The sequence below is a fragment of the Rhinolophus hipposideros genome (genome assembly GCF_964194185.1).
Source record: "Rhinolophus hipposideros genome assembly, chromosome: 3".
NCBI classification, from domain to species: Eukaryota; Metazoa; Chordata; class Mammalia; order Chiroptera; family Rhinolophidae; genus Rhinolophus; species Rhinolophus hipposideros.
In genome coordinates this window covers 97,273,248-97,284,516 of record NC_138049.1, presented here as the reverse complement: position 1 = coordinate 97,284,516, position 11,269 = coordinate 97,273,248, and the positions used below count along the sequence as shown (strand labels likewise).

Sequence of the window (11,269 nt, the reverse complement as noted above, 5' to 3'; positions counted from 1 at the left end):
CGAAAGGTTAAAATGTTTTAAAATCACATCTAAAAATAAGATTTTCCAAGCAATATTTCTAAAGGGGGAAAAAATTAAGGCAGAGCAATACCCAAGTATTTGGAAAACTCTAGCACAGAGTGTGACTTTGAAATTAAGAGCAGGAGGAAATATTGGCTGATAGATAATTACTCAAAAGTCATAAATAACCACAACACCAGCAAAAAAGAGAAAAATGAAAGAAATCATTTTAACACATTATAGTATTAATGGGAAAAGTTCATAGTTTATGGCTACACGAATCACGACACAACTTAAATTTCCTTTTTCACTTAGTCAAGCAGATGCTAAACCAAAGTCAACAGGAAAACTTGACTGCATCACACTTTAGTCGGAAATGAAAACACTTAAAAAACTGTATTGCTTCCTCAGGAAAGCACAAATTTTACAAATCTGTTGGAATAAGGACAAAAATATTTTGAGTCACTCACTCATCCTTTCCTGAGGAATGAACAAGTAGTAGTGAGATTCATGTGTAAATCTGAAACAACTGCTGGGATCTCAATTAGGAAATATGCTTTTCTCTATGCCCAAATACTTTATAAGTTAAAACATCTATATTTTCTATTGCCCTTTCACAGAAAAACAGGGAGTATAACATGGTGCTTGTTTATCATATTTATATCTACTTATAGTTAATGAGTGTAAGGCCGTGCTTATTGATTAAGTATTGGGCTCTTCACGGACAGGCAAGCAGAAGTGTTGACTAATATTTACTCAGTTTTCTGACATCTAGGGAGACTGCAAACAGGGAAACAGCTGGATCTGATATATATGTGTGTATATATCTCAAAAAAAAGTATATACTTTGTAAGAAAGGAAAAACCTGTATTAAAATTGTAACACTCAATATACACCAACAAAAAATGACTACCAGTCATGTTTGACTTCTGCAATAACAAGGTGCTCAAAGTGGTTACCATCAGCATAATTTTAATACAGTTTTTCCCTTTCTTTAAATGTGTATACATTTTTATACACCCTCTGTGTGTGTGTCTGTGTGTGTGTGTGTGTGTGTGTGTGTGTGTATGGAAGTATCTTCTACTGACTTTTGTCCAGGGGAGATTTTAAAAATCTAATGGGATGAAGCATTTTCTGACCAAATCTACTCTGGTAAAAACACTTGCTCTCAATTTTTAGCATAAATGAAGACAATGAGAATAGATTACCAAGGTGGTTTAATTGTAGTATACTTTATAGCTTTCAAGTTGCATGCTTAAAAATAATGTTTCATCATTTCTTGCAATCAGAAAGAAAACAATACTTTAAGCTTCTACTTAATGTCTGATGTTCTTCCCTTTTGGAAGTGTGAGAAAACACATTAATCTTACAAATCACAATGCATAACCAAAAGTTCCTCTAGCTTAAAAAAAATAAATAAAATACTATGCTTATTGTTTCATGCTTTTTTCACAAAAGGGAAACAGCTCACTAGGAGATGAAGAAATGCTCAAACTCACTAGTAATTAAAAAATATAAATTAAAATGAGACATTATTAAATTATAAAAATGAAAACTATGGACAATACCAAGCAAGTGTTGGGGTAGTGGGGAACGCAATGCCTATGGGGTGCAAACTGATACAACCATTCAGCCGCCTGACCATCCTTATGCCACAATGCCACTCCTGAGTCGTCTCCCAAAGAACTCCTCAGATACACAGCCACAATGGAAACGTACAAGACTGTTTATTGGTAGCACTGTTTACGGTAGCCTAGGACCCATCTCTATGGGAGTGGAAGCACACCACGGAATACTATGCGGCAGTGAGGACCAATTAGCCAAATGTACATCTAAAAACATACATAGGTCTTCAATTAATGCTGAGTGAAAAAGGGAAAAACCAGAGCAAGACCTACAGCACTTTTACAGGAAAAATTCTAGAGCCAAATTCTACAAAAGTGTGCTATAATGAGCAATTTTGGAATTAAAGATACATACACAAAAAAACATCACTACACATTTTACAAAGAGGCATACAGAATCAAGGACAGAGAGCAAACAAATTAGGGAGCATGCTCGTGGGGTGGGAAAGGGCACCGGGCACGGGAAGGGTGCTGAACAGAGAGCCTTTATACACCAGTGCTAGACTGTGGCCAAATCAGGGTATGAAGTCCACATTCAGAACGTTTTTCATTCATGCATACATTAATTTATTCAATAAAAATTTATTGGACATTACTTGTGCCAAGTCCTGTGCTTAAATATAAATTTTTCTTGTTATTTCTGCTGAAGGATTTAAAGAAAAAAACCTCAGAAAGATTGTTTTAAGATACATTTTAACTGGAAGTAGAATGGAAAAATAATTTACATTAGAATATATACTATAAAATGAGAAATTCATCATTCTTAAAATAGACGGATTTAATTTTTTATAGTACAAAAATTTATGTTCATAATTTTCTTCATTATACATACTTTGAAGTTCTTTAAATGAGAAACTTAAAATGAAAAGTTGAAATACAAAAAGAACTCTAAAGCCCTCTACAATTAGACTGTCACATCTCAGTCCACCGGTAAAATATCTTTTCTCATGGCTCTCAGTGGGGAAACAATTTACTTTCAGAGGAAAAATGTTTTCTACTTTTCTTGTTCTATGTAATTTCCCCCCAAAAGATGTATTTCAACTGCTCAGGAACACTTCTCACCAGATTTCTGTTTTCTAAAAGGTTTCACAAGCCAACTGCTGGCTGCCAATGGAGGTGTCGTAGCTAATATGCTCATTTTACTGTACTGCTAACAAAAACTAACACATGCTGTGCAAAGTGATGTATCTATTCCATAGCCCATAGGCACAGAAAATGATGTCCCTCCCCCAAATTACCTGTTCCCCTCCTTTTTACAAACCCCAAATGTTAACTAGTATACATGATAATATTGGTTAACAAAACCAATAGCAACTTGTAGGACATCGTATGTCTAAAATTGTAATCCTTCAGTATTTCAGATTTTGATACTAAGTGCTAGTAGGTAGGAGGTTCAAAAGTGAAGAATGGGAAAGTTTGGGCCAACCATCATTACTACTGGAAAACCCAAGCTGCATGATCTATCAGTAGGGTCAGCAGAATCATCACTATACATAACAACAAGACAACTCATTAATTTATTCAGGCTTACAAAAGATCATGTATTTTCATTCAATAATAATAGCTAACACTGAGCACTGAATAGGTGTCAGTCACTGTTCTAAACATCTTATACACATTATTTAAGTCGTCCTCACATCCCAATGGACTAAATACTATTATTATCATCTCCATTTTATAGATTCTTTTCAAATCAAACGCAGGCCTTTCTCAGTACCTTTAAAACCTCCACCAAATGGCCTCAACTTCTCCTCTATGCGCTCTTTCTGCCATTCCAGTCCTCACTTCTGACTCAAAAGCTTCTGACTGAGGCACATCACATGAATGGAGCAGTTCTCTTCTCTGGCCATCCTCCTCTGTCTCGCTTACTACTACAGAAGATTCCTTCATGAAGATGTTCTGTTATAATCCCTTCCTCACACGTATAGAGAGTAAAAAGTGGTTACCTTCTCCCCAAAAATGGAACACCTCAATGACAGCCCTTAATAGTTGACAAAAGTAGGAATGTTCTCTACATATTGTTCTATAATGTGACTATTTAAAATAACTTAGTGCGCATCTTTCTAGATCAGCAAATAGAGACCCCTTGCATTCTTAACAGCTTAGTGGTATTTCACCTCGTGTGGACTAATCATACATTATTCAGTCAGGCTCTGACAGATGGAATTCATTTTTTTGCTGTAACAAACAATGCTGTAAAGAAAAACTCTGTAATCACAGTTTTCATCCAAGTGTATGACTATATCTACAGGACAAACTTATAGAAGTGGAATTGCTGGGTAACAAGGTACGCACATTTTAAATTCCAACAGACATTGCTAAATTTACCTCAAGAAAACGTACATTCTCACCAACAATGTGTGACACTTCCAACCCCCATCCTCATCCTCTACTATCATCAACTTGTTTAATCTTTCAATCTGATAGGTAAAAAGTGGTAATTATGGGGCCAGCCAGGTGGCTTGGGTGGTTGGAGCACCGTGCTCCTGGCTCCAAGGGCTGCCAGTTCGATTCCCACATGGGCTGGTGGGCTCTCAACCACAGGGTTGCTGGTTCGATTGCTCGAGTCCCGCAAGGGATGGTGGGCAGCGCTCCTGCAACTAAGATTGAACATGGCACCTTGAGTTGAGCTGCCACTGAGCTCCCAGATGGCTCAGTTGGTTGGAGCGCGTCCTCTCAACTGCAAGGTTGCCGGTTCGACTCCCGCAAGGGATGGTGGGCTGCGCCCCCTGCAACTAGCAATGGCAACTGGACCTGGGGCTGAGTTGCTGCCCTCCACAACTAAGACTGAAAGGACAGCAACTTGACTTGGAAAAAAAGTCCTGGAAGTACACACTGTTCCCCAATAATACAGTCGTTCCCCTTCCCCAATAAAATCTTTTTAAAAAAGTGGTATTATATATTTTATTTTGTATTTACTTGAGTACGATTACTGAATTTATAGGTTAAATAGATTTTAAATTTATTATTAGTTGTAGGCTAAGCTGAATTGCCTATGGAGAAATAAAATTCAAGAAGCAGATTAACAGTATAACTGGGGAGACTGGTAATATTTAACCAATTGGGGGTTTTAGCATGGAGTAGACAATGAAGCTGACCGCAAAATTTTGTTCTCTTCATTAAAACACTTATCTTTCACCTGAAATGCACTGGTATCAGCACTTCAAGCTATGCCATACATTTTAGAAACGTTTCTTTTAAAAGAGTATATTCAATTCCACAGTCACGTATTCATTTCCTCACCTTTACTTACTCATAACACCTTTTGGCGTGATCAGTCCACTTTGATGATATTTTACTTTTTATATGTTGCTTATTAATCTGGCCTTTGACCTCTTTTAGATGTTAAAGTAAAACAGTATAATTAGCATCTAGCCATGAACTTCCAAAATAATCAAGACAATCGATATAGGTAGTTGTATGAGAACAGAGAAAAAGGAGTTAATGTGAGGGAAACACTAACACAGCCCCACAGACTCTGTAATGCTTGAGTAAATGAGATGTCCTCTGTTCATGAGTGCTGATTTACTGTCAGAGGCTAGATGTCTATGATGATGATGTTATTAGCATTGAACGGAACTATTCACACATTTTCTTTCCGGATTTTCTTTGTGGCCATCTCCAGGCTACAATTTCTGTCAAGGGGACCCTAACCAGTTCTAACAGGGACTTCGACCTTATTATCCTGATAAATTAGTATCCAAAACTGCAAAAATAAGTACCACAAATTATCTGGCTTTCTAGAAAGGTTTTGGTTCAAAACTGATAAATCAGTAAACCCTTTTCTCTACCCTTCCTTTCGTTCTCAATTAAATTTATGTTCCTCCCTAAACAAACTGATCCTTAAGACTTTAATCCAAAGTCGGAAGCTCTTGCCACTTTAATATGTACACAGGGCCTATTCAAGTAAGCACATGGCAGATACCACGCATCATCTTGCCCAAGTCAGGGACTGAAAGAGATGGAGCGGGGCAGGAAGGAGCAGAACACTAACGTGACAAAGTGCTAACGCCTAGCTGCAAATTCTCTGGGTCACTCGCAGCTGCATTGTGAGAAAGCTGATGCAAAGCTAGGGCCTCTCCTTCCTCTGGAGGGATACGAGTGTCATAGGAAAAGCACCTTCTTAACTCACTAGCGGTAGTGCTGCCTCTCACCCCTCACATAACGTGCCCAGCAAGAGAAGGACTTCTGGGTTCTAAAGACAATGACAAGAAGCTCTGTATTCTGATGACGGGAGGGAGCAATGAAATCCAGCTTTCTGGGCTCTCAACTATGCTACACTGCCCTGCTAATCCTCCCCAAATCCCACACCGTTTGGGGTGGGGGTGGGGACAGAATAGAAAACAGGCCCAAATGGAATCAAGGACAGTCACTCTGGATTACAGGAGGTCACAACATTCCTATTGAAATTTCTGGGGGGTGAGGGAGGAGGGGAGGCAGAGCAGGGGCAGGGCATATACAAAAACCTGTATGTTTCTAAAAACACAAAAACAAATTTGAGCCCGGATCCTTCTGATGTGCTAACCAGCATCTGCCCCCAATCATCTGCCAGCCCAGGCTGCACACAAGGCACAGAGTAGCAGGCATTTTCACACAGTGAGGCTGGAAGAGATGCTACCAGAGTGTAAATTACTAATTAGCTCAATAGAAGACAAAGAGAGAAAATACCTGTCACAGGATGCTGTTTACAACGTGACATATAATAAAAACAACCCTGAAAATTCCACAAGAGCACCTGACTTTTCAGACTTCTATTAACATGTAAATGAAAAGGAACAGTATTCATCTTTAAAAACTGCCCATGCCTCAGAAACAATAATGCATGACTGAGAATGCTTTCCAAATAATTTGTAATTTTCTCATCCTTATGAAAGCAAAGTGTTTTTAATTATTACAAGAAGCTTTAATAAGGAGCTGTATTTCATTACTTTGATGATCACTTAAAAAGGCGGGCGGGGGCGGGGAAGAAGCTCACATGTGCTGTATTTTACATTTATCAGAATACAGCTACCAGTCCTTTCACTGAAATCGGACAGGCCTCTGCAGTTCACGCCTTTATCGAAAGGATAGGCTATCGTTTTAAGAAAGACTGAGCATGAGCTGGAAGGTGGCAATGGGGATGGGGTGAGTTAAATCTTCTTACAGGACAACAACTGAAATGGTTATTTGGGGGGAGGTCACAGAATGTTACAATATTTATATTCATTCCCTTACCTAGGCAAACCTATTTGTATTCATTGCAACCAATGTTCTTCAGGCGCTGCACTTTGCACTTAGATCTTTTCCAGCTCCTTAGAGCTACATAAGGATTTTCAAAACATACATTTCATCTAAATATGTCCTAGTCACGATGCTCAACAGCCCTGTGGCTCCTGTTTTCACTTAACAATCACCCCTACATCTTCAGGAGCCAGCATATCCTGAGGACCCACTCATGTGTGAGCACATCATGCCAGGCGCTGAGGAGGTCCCCAGCAGAGGGGACACTGCCAGACACAGTTTTTGCTGATGCGGAAGGGGCCTACAAACTCATCACTTACAGGTAAAAGAATGTTTTTCAGAACAGACTGAAGACAGCGAACCATAAAACAGCAAAATCCACTCTAAATCCAATCTTGAGATTCCTTTGCTTCACATGCTTGACTAAAATCAAACACATATCAACTTGCTGATACACCCAAGACATTCTTCCCTCCTCTTTTTAAAATTAAGGCCTTCATAACCATTTATTTTTTTTAATTGTTTAAAAATACTCAAGTGAGGTTAACATGATAAAGCAAATTGGGCAAAATGAAATCTGGTGAATTTGTGTAAGGATGTATAGAAGTTTCTTGCACCGTTTTTGCAACTTTTCTATAAGTTTGAAATATCGTAAAACAAAAACCAAAAGTCACCAAAAAAATAAAGTATTAACAACAGATGTTCCCTCATAGGATTGTTGTGAGTTTTAATCAACTGCCATACTTAGCTCACACTGGGCACTTAGTAAACACTAATTATTAGTTTTTTCTTTAAAGAGTGGATCAATTGTAATAAATGAATGACTCTGGTGGGGGATGTTGATAATGGGGGAGGCTGTGCATATGTGGGGGCAGGGGGTACATGGGAAATTTCTGTATCTTCCTCTCAATTTTGCTGTGAACCCAAAACTGCTCTAAACAAATAAAGTCTTAATTTAAAAAAAATGAGTGAATCACTTATTTAACCAAATTAAAGCATGTGCAAATGTACTTAGCATATTATTTACACAGGAAACAAAAAGAAGGTAGTAAAAATTTACCAAGAGTTTGAAAAGATATTGCTTATGGATATCTGAACTGAAATCTGAGTTCCATCTTTCCTCAATGGGCAAGAATCTCTCAACTGTAAACCTGTATGGTACATAACAAGTCCTGGGTCATTTTCTAGCTACAAAGGTAGACAGGTAACCATTAACCTGCAATGCAGTTAAGCATTTATTTTTATTGTCTTTGGATTGTTTTGCTTTATGAATACAATTTTATAATGAAAAAAAGCGAGAACCCGAAGAACCCTAATATAATTTTTGCATTCGACATAACCTTTATGGTGTTTGTCTCACCTAGAAAGGGCCTGAGAAACAGTTAATAACAGAACCACAGAGGTAATTCAAGGACCAGCAAACAAGATCCCTTAAGGGATTAAAATAAACCAGCAATGGTGAGGGATGACTTCACACCAGTCCAGTAGAGGTAATACCAGTGTGAGTCAGAGCACAAATTGCTGGCAAAATGCCAAGGTTCGAATCTGATCCCCACCATTTGGTAGAATTCTCCCTTATGAACAACAACAAAAAAAATACGTATCAGTTAGTACTTGACCCCCCCCCAAAAAAAAACCCAAGAATTATTTGTACTAAAAGATTATCAACTATCTAACAAGTAGCTAAAGAAACGTCTGAGCTCTCTTCTCAAAAGCGGCCTGAGGTGACCTCTGAAAATGGTTCGCTATTCACTTGACCCAGAGAACCCCACAAAATCATGTAAATGGAGAGGTTCAAATCTACGGGTTCATTTTAAGAACACTCGTGAAACTGCCCAGGCCATCAAGGGTCTGCATCACCGAAAAGCCACCAAGTATTGGAAGGATGTCACGTTACAAAAGCCATGTGCGCCATTCCGTCCTTACAATGGTGGAGTTGGGAGATGTGCCCGGGCCAAACAGTGGGTTTGGACTCAGGATCGGTGGCGCAAAAAGACTGCAGCATTTTTACTGCACGTGCTTAAAAATGCAGAGAGGAATGCTGCACTTAAGGGTTTACACGTCGACTCTACGGTCACTGAGCACAGCCAGGTGAACGAAGCTCCCAAGATGCAGCGCGGAACTTACAGAGCTCACGGGTAGATTAACCCACACTGAGCTCCCCCTGCCACACTGAGATGACGACCCTCCCTGAAAAAGAACAAATTGTTCCTAAAGCAGAAGGGGAGGTTGCTCAGAAGATCTCCCAGAAGAAACTAAGGAAATAAAAACTTACGGCCCCGGAGTAAATTCAACATCAAATACATGCTAATAAAAGGAAAAGCAGAAGAAAAAAAAAACAGAAACGTCTGAATAGAACCTTGAGCAAATGACTAAATCTGAAGGAGCCTCTATTTCTTCACACATAAAATGGGAAGAGTAATAGTGCCAACCTCACCGGCTTGCTGTGAGGAGTAAATGGGTTACAATATGCAAAGGGCTTACAACTGTGTCTCGCACAAAAGCACTATACACAGTAGCTACTATTATTAAGTTTACAAAGAACTAGAGTCTTCTTAATACTATAGTAATCAGGTAATTTTACTCAAAAATTGAGAATGCGGCAAAAGAGAATAAATACAAATATGGATTAAGTGTGTGCTGGTTAGACAGAAGACAGACTCTGCTTATAGAGAAAATAATTAAATGCTGGAAGATTATCTTCAAAGGTTGCCACATTACCTCTGAAGATTTACGAAAATAGGATAAATTCTTATCTACGTGGGACGACTTAAGTGGGATATTGACTGAAGTTGCGGGCTAAAGGACTAGAGGTCCTTTCAAGGTTTCTTCCCATCCAAAGAATCTACGATTAACCAGAAAAACATTTAATTATGTACAACCTACCTATTTAAATCTGAAAATATAAACTTAAAAGTGTTTTGCTTAGCAAATAAGAATGGGTGATTTAGCAGCAAGACGCAATTTTGTATGGCAGCATACACAAACAAAAGGCAGGACCCAGACAGATTGCCTTGGTTGATCTTATAGTTTATATTTTCTTCTTCATCAATGTCAAATGAGTCTAAAATAATTTATATAAAGATACCAAGTATAAAACAATTGTATTCTTACAATGGCAATACCACACACCGAGTACAACCTCAAAGAAGAGCCAGCCCAAATACATCCGTAAAGGAAGGGAATATGCACACACCTCTCAAAGAAACAGACACCTCATACCAAAGTCACTCTTCAGCTTGAAAGTTAACGTTTCAGACTAATCCTCTTGAAACCTAGCAGCAAAAAATAGTAATTTTAAAAGATCCTCTGTTAAACTGCTAAAGCAAACTAGTCACCTCGAATACCTACTTAACAGAATCCACAATACACGAACACAGCCACTGAATTCAGAAAGATTCAAGATTCTAAATTATGCACATATATTAATAACCAATGTTTCCGATATCCACAAATCAAAATGGAATCTTTCTAATTATTACAAGTGTCTTCAACCTCATCTTTGATACAAACATCCAGAAAACAGTGGCAATCCAAAATTTACACAATTTTGAAAAAAAAGCATCTCTGTGTATCTGAATGTACAAGAACAGTTTGCATTTTTTCTCTAAATGAATTATATGTTATCCGTTGGCACCATCAAATGCAAAGTATTAACTGTTCGCATTCTTAGCTAAATGTAAAAGCTTCAGAATAAAAACATCAAAACAAAATATTCAGTAAGAATAACCTAAATTTTGTCCCAAATTTCTTACCTTCCTTTTGATTTCCAAAAGAGTCTTAAAAATCCGAAGCTTCTAGAAAATTAAGATTAATATGGCCTTTATTCACAACTAGAAAGCAGAAGAGACAGTGGAGCTGCCCAAGGCGCCAGCTTACGTTATCTTCTAATTTTTTTCATGATAAAAATAAATTCATTATTTAACCTAAGAGATAAATTCCACTGCAAAATCCTCCACTATTCTACACATCTCCCTGTCTTTATTCCATTTTGCTAAGTAGGTGAGTTACCTAGTACAGTATGAAACGTCCCACACAACGCTAAAGACAGCTTAGGAACTCAAAGCCCTCCCAGCCCTGATTCAAATCTCTTCCCCAGCAAACTTTCCTGGTTGGTTATCTGCCTTCCTCCGAAGTGATTTCTCAATATTCTCCAGCCACCAAAAATAAACCAGGTTGATTTTATCAAAACGAAAAGATGTTCATCTTCATCTCAACAGCTCTGGGATGTCTACTGAAAATGAAAACTCTGTTTCTAAAGCTGTGTGGCCAGTGCGTGCTGGTCAGGTGCAACACTACTGCCACACACGACGATCACACTACACAGGCTCAGCCCCCCTGTGAAAAACTACCCCCCATTTCCCATGACCACAACCCCAGTGAAATGCGGAGACTTTGAGCACTGAGTTCATACTTTATCGTGC

General features: G+C 38.4%; 1 pseudogene across 1 annotated transcript; it reads left to right on the top strand.

Moving 5' to 3' along the window:
• The first annotated feature begins 8,582 nt into the window (after positions 1–8,582).
• Positions 8,583–9,112, top strand: LOC308494560 (large ribosomal subunit protein uL22-like; annotated as a pseudogene). Its single transcript has one exon. The product of its transcript is annotated as a large ribosomal subunit protein uL22-like (transcript).
• Positions 9,113–11,269: the final 2,157 nt, after the last annotated feature.